This window comes from Brassica napus (genome assembly GCF_020379485.1).
Source record: "Brassica napus cultivar Da-Ae chromosome A1 unlocalized genomic scaffold, Da-Ae chrA01_Random_19, whole genome shotgun sequence".
Taxonomy (NCBI): domain Eukaryota; kingdom Viridiplantae; phylum Streptophyta; class Magnoliopsida; order Brassicales; family Brassicaceae; genus Brassica; species Brassica napus.
Genome location: NW_026013902.1, coordinates 1 through 6,706, shown reverse-complemented (window position 1 = coordinate 6,706; position 6,706 = coordinate 1). Strand labels below are relative to the sequence as shown.

General features: G+C 29.9%; 1 pseudogene; it reads right to left on the bottom strand.

Annotated features, from left to right (window-relative positions):
- Positions 1-443: 443 nt before the first annotated feature.
- LOC125593881 lies at positions 444-4,440 on the bottom strand (annotated as a pseudogene).
- Positions 4,441-6,706: the final 2,266 nt, after the last annotated feature.

Genomic DNA, 6,706 nt, shown 5'->3' with positions numbered 1-6,706 from the left:
CAGTTGATCACCTATTTTGGAGGACAATCGTTTACAAAAGAATCAACATGCTAAAGTCAACATTTTAAGGTAAACCATAAGCTAAAATATTTAAATTACGTCAAATGAAACCTTTCCATGTGGACATCAACTCGTCAAGAAGGTTGGAGAAATTAACAACATCTACTTGTTTTGGGTCATCAACATTCTTTGTTCATACATAACATTCTATTTTGTGCTTGTTTTTTTTTTTATAAAATACATGTCATATGCAATAAGCGTCCCAGATCGAATAATTTCTTTTAAATGTGCAATAAACAAACCAAAAAGTATGAAAGGGGCACGAGTAATTCTCAACGCACGTGAAATATAAAAAACTAAGGAGAGAAATGTTGAGGATAACAGAATGACATTTTAGTCTATTCATTATTTTATATATCTCAAATTCACTCTTTCATAAGTTTTCAAAGAGGAATTGAACAGAGGAACAAAGAGACAATAAGGTCTTTTAGGTTTTGATCAGGATGACTATATCCATCACCATCCTTGTAATACAAATCCATCACACGTGCAATGTTGACTGCTCGCACCAGAATTTGTCGTGGCATAGCTTTTGACGAAACAAATTCCTCCATCATTATCTTATAATTACCTGGTTCCATCTTCCTCAATACTTCAACCGCTGCTTCTTTGGTAACACCATGTTGCTTCATGTAACAGTTGACGCCATTAGCCACCTGTCCTCTGCTCAGCTCTTGCTGTTCATTTATATATATATAGAGTATAAATTTGGTAGTAAGACTTGCTTCATGTGTAATATATATACACATATACATACCTCAAAGTGACAATGTCATTTCTAAGACGAAATGCAGTATTTAAAGCTTCAAATATTTTGGGTTTGGAGCTGAACCACTCATTCAATTGCTTCTCATCACAATCATCCATCGATATAAATCCGTAGGCTGCCATGTCATCCAGTCCAGGTGTGGAGATACCAATCTCCATGTAGTCCTCAAAGCTTGGCACGTGACCTGCGTGTGCCCATTTTGCTAACGCCACATACAATATCATCAGACTCTTAGTCTGCAAGGATCATAGTTAATCAGATTAACTATATCAAATTAGAACCTACTCCGTCTACTACTTGAAACTTATACCTCATCTATAGTTGGTTGCAAACTACCGAATTTTCCTCGAGCTTTCATTTCTCGATCAATATCTTCAACCGTTTTTAACACACTTTGGTAGATGATTCTCATAGAGCTTGGTAGTTCTTCCATGGCACCAAGATCCCACCTGGACAATTGAGTTCTTTGTTAGTTAGATGAAAACATATACAGTAGTCTCGTTTCGAATTGGACAGGTTGACACAATTCAACAAGATAATAATTTTTACATAAATATACAGTCTCATTAATATTATAAACTAATAATTAGTTTACATAAAATTTATTTAAGCATAAGTAAAACACTATATCATGATATTTTCTTAAAATGAAAGTTTTTTTTTTTGAAACACTTTGTTTTTTTTTTGAAACACTCTTAAAATGAAAGTATTCTTTATTTTTTGTTATTATTTCAAAATAGTATGATGTTATTTGAAGAATTGTACGTAGAAAAACATCTACATATTATGACATATTTTAAATAAACCTAAACATCAGATCATTTAATTAATAGAGACAATAGCTAAATTTATAAATTTTATAATCAATATATAAGACTTTTAAAACATATATTCATCGTATTTTAAATAAAAGTAATTAAAATATACAAATGTAAAATAAAATTTTATTTCAGTTCCTAAAATTATAAATTAATAAAGTACCAGACTCTTGATCCCCTTAAATATTTTATAAGTTCAAACACAATCTGAGCCGAAAATAAAATAAAATTTATTTAAAATATAATTATGGTCTAAAACTTTAATCTTTTGATATGCTGCTAAATTTAAAGCTTGTAATTTTATAAAAAATATTAAACATGTATAGATAGAACTATTAACTTTTAAAACTATTTCATTTCGTTTTTGAATCTGCCAAACACATCTATAAAAGAAAGCGATATAATCATATGCACATGCAGTCAAAATTCTATAAAATAATAATATTAAAATATAATTTTAACTAGTTTATAAAATTATTAATTTAAAGATTATTTATTTTTATTTTTACTTTTATATTTTAAATTAAATTTTATTTGAAAAATAAAAATAATTGATTGACATATATATTGATTAAATCAGTCATTTGTTCTTACTGGATTATTTATCAAGATATATACTTTTCATAGAATACAATATGTTCTTAGATGTAAATTAGTAAAATAATACCAAAAATAATAAATTAAACAATGTTAGAAATTAATTTCATTTTGAAAAACAAACACCAAAATACTGTGTTTATTTTTATTAATATATATATAGTACGTAATTATTTATTCTATGTTTTTAAGAGGGCTATATATTTACTTAAAATTACAAAGTTTTATTTTTCTATGTCATGTTTATACTGGCTTAACTATCAACTAGATCTTGACCCGCGTGGAAAGCGCGGGTTTGTTTTTGTAATTAAATATATTTTAAACGAATTTCTATATAAGATAAGTGTATAAGTTTTAGCACATTTATCCAAAATCACGGATCAAACCGTACCAAACTGATAAACCAAAACTGAACTGAATTGCAAATCGTATATCTATGACTGAAAAATTGAAACTGAACCGAGAACCAAATGAGTACCTGAATTTTTAAATAAAAATTATATATTTAAAAATATTAATTGCATTCCATTTTTAAATAACCAAATATCCTAAAAACTTTAATTACCCGAATATTTTTATTCGGTTGATAAATAATTTAGTTAACCAAAAGTATAATTTATGTATATAATTATTTAATTCAAATATATATATAACAATGTTTAATATAACACATAGTATCAAAACTATTTTCAAAATAATATTATGTTTTTAAATAAGTAGATTTTGTTTTGAAACACAATTCTACTGCTAACCTATTTTAAAGTATTGATATAGTGTTAATAAATAACAAAGTGTTTTCAAAGTTCTTAGAAGTTATCACTAACCGATTTATAATTGGTTAGCCTAAATATCTAACATAACAGAAAATAAATAACAATTTTCTGAAAATACAGCAGATGGAAAGATTGAACCCGTTTTATATAGACCATAATCATACTATGGATTCGTATAGGAACTGGTTTGGTATTAAATAATACAACCAACATGGAATATTAGGTTACAAACATCATGATAATGTTGAAGTGTTCATATATATTACATGGGTTATTGAAATCAATTAGTTAATAAGGTTGGTATAAAATAATGGTTGATCTCTGTAAAAGATGTAATTTTTTACCATAGATATTGTATTTTGTTTATAGTCTCCGAAGGTATTAACTATTAAATAAATCACAAGTAACCATAAATACAAATATAGGGTGAACATTATTTAATAATAGCACAAAATAATTATGATGGAATAATGCGTATATAGTAAATGTATACGTAGAGAATTAGGTTAGTACCATTTTATGACTAATTTGCCAATGAAGAATAATTAAGTTAGTAGTATGAGAAATAATAGGAATTCTAGTTAAATGAAATGGTCCAACTATGACTTGTTTTAAGTAGATTTTTTAGGACTCTTTCCCTTTTAATAGTACTGATTTGAGAAAGTAATTAATTTTCGTATTTATTAATTTTATCGAGTATAATTTTATAGACTTTATACTGTATATATATGTGTGTGTGTGAATAAAGAAAACTGATAAAACACATTAAAAAAAAAGTGGTCAATTTACCGCAAGACATCTTGTGTCTGTATAGTCTGAAAACTTCAAACATGATTGCAATTGTTTCCAGATCACCTTCTTCTGAAATTAACTCGTCCAGCTTTTGGTAAGCCTGGTGTAGAATCTCTTCTATTTCGCTCTCAAAATAGTGAGCGATTGCAAGGCTGATAAGCAAATGGATAATACGAATCTTCTCCTTGTCGCTATTGTAAGGACGCATGAGGATGTCTCTTACTTTAGGCTTCATCACAGATTCAATTTCTTGCTCAAGTGCCTCAAAATCCTACAAAGAGAACAATATGAATAAATTAAAGAAAGCATGTTTTTGCAACAAGACTGACCACAAAACACATCAGATAAAGTGTGCACTTACAGAGTCATCGACGGGAACAGAGAGGAAGTAATCTCCCAAGTAGATGGAGGAAAATACGTCAATGGACGAGTACTCTCAAGATCGCCACTACTCTCAGCCTTTACACATAACAAGTGTTTTGTGGGTTCTGGGAGAAAAGAGTGTTATTTTGAAGCAAATCGCAAGGAATGAGAGAGAGGTTGGTGTTATGACAGAGAGGGCCGTTGTGAACGTTAGGGAGAGTTTTAAGACCAAAACACATTTTTGATGCTCCATTTGTAGACACTGTCGCTGGAAAATAGACACGGTTCTTGTTTTACTTCTCTGTTCTGTTTAAATAGAACCGGATTCAAGTGGAGAGGCTAATATGATCAATGATTATAAATAAAATTTATATTTTTAGGAAGTTTCTTTAGTAAGTCGAATCTTCTTTTGGTTAAAGTCGTGATTGTCGATGATTTAGTTTAGTCTAGTGGCTCACTAATTGAATGACAGGTCCTGTTCCCAATTCTTTCGTATCTTACCTCTGATTCTTGTGATCTTTTGAAAGTCTTAGCTGCAAATCGAGCAACAAAAATTAGCGCATATCATAATATGTCCCAAGGGATCATGGAAACGTTTCAAGCTTGACATCAAAGGTTACAAGTTACAACCATTATGAAAAATATTATTATTCCTTCTAAACCGAGTCATTCTTATTTATTGTGTCATAGTATAACAACATTATGTCTTTTTGTGTTGCAGGTGATCCCGTGGAAGCGCTGAGTAAAAATCATATTGATTGACCTGAACGTGAAAGAGATGATGAATAGACCTCCTTTTGAAGTTCTAAGCCTTGCTGGTTCCCTAGCTTATTCTTTTCAAATTTAAGCTTCTGTGCTTCGAGTAGAAATCCACCCGCAAGTAATATTTTGGTTTTTATATCTGGATTTACGAAATCCACCCACACGGACCCTTGTATACTTTACTCACATTTACCCCTTAACAAAGTAAATGTCCTTTTTAATGAGATGGAACAAAAGTAACTAAAATTACATCCATGGTCAACAGTACTAAATACCTTAGTGTTTATAATAATTCCAATTAGCTTGAGTAAATACAAGATTATGAATCATGACAGAACCTTTAAAACCAATGAAGTATTTTGTTAGAATTTTACAAGTTGGAAAGGAAGCATTTTTTACGTTTGATTTCTGTTTCTGAAGATTTATCTTCTGCACTCTGTTTAGGCTCAACTCATCCAACTTGTTATCAGGTTTCAGTTCCAGACTGAAACATGTGATGAAGGATTTAAAATAAGGCAACGACTCTTATCTTCTTCTTTTTGTTTTGGCTAAAGACTCTTATCGGTACAAATGGGATCCGGGAAAAATGGGTTCAGACCGTTAATTACTGGGGAATCTACACGATCAGGTTTATACTCCTCCGTTTTTAAATATAATCGTTTTAGAGAAACTTTTTTGTTCCAAATTATATGTCGATTTTCTATGTAACATTTATAATAATTAATGTTGTTTGACCAATGATAATATAACTTCTATTTTTCTATTGGTTGAATTGTGGTTAAATAAATAATTAATGATGTTTTGTTTGAAAATGTAAAAATTAATGATTTTCTTAATCTATGTGCATAACTTTAAAACGACTTATATTAAAAACGGAGGGAGTATTAGACTACAGTTTCTGTTGGCAAAATAAAGGAAAGACACGAATCTCGGTACGATTGTTTAATGGGAAATGAAAATTCACTAATTAATGTGTAGTGTGTCTCACTAATTAATACGCTCTAACTCCTATGCAGGGGCAAGCTTAGTTTTAGGGTTTGTGCGCATGGGCGGATCCACGTTGAACAAGGTGGGGGCAGCTGCCGCCAGTAAAAAACTATAAATACTTATATTTGCACAGTATAAATTGTTGGCTCCGCCACTGTTTGCATGTTGACTCTATAGTCATTATGCCCCCGCTAAACCACCGATCCAAATCTCCATCAAACCCTTTTACCCGTTTTTATTATTTTCAAATTTTCCTTTTTGGCTATTTATTATATTCTCTTTCTTCTTACCTTACTTAAACTCCCAATGGTACTGCGGTTTGAACGGTGTGGGACAAGCAGTTTAATTGCGGTGCGGTATTAATAGTTATAAAAACGTATAGATATATGGTATATGTAGAGATTTTTGTTATTGTTAACTGCAGTGCGGACGGGGCATGGCGATTCGTAACATTCGAAGCCTTACCTTGCCTTCTTTTAGATTTTTCGTTCATCGGTTCTTTTTATTGTTTTTAATTTAGTTTTCTGATTTTCCTTTAGGCCACCGATCGTATTCTTCGTTTTTTCTTTTACATTGCATTCTTTTAGTTTTTTATTCTCTTTCCATTCAAAATAAATTTTGTATTCAATAATTCCTTTACCAAATAGTTTTAGTAGATTGGTTCATCAATTCTATTTCTTTTTTGAAAAGTTTTTTGTATCCTTTTATTTGTTTCTTTTTTCGTCTGAAAGATATAATATAATATATATAATATTATCAAATAAAAATGACCTATATATATATAA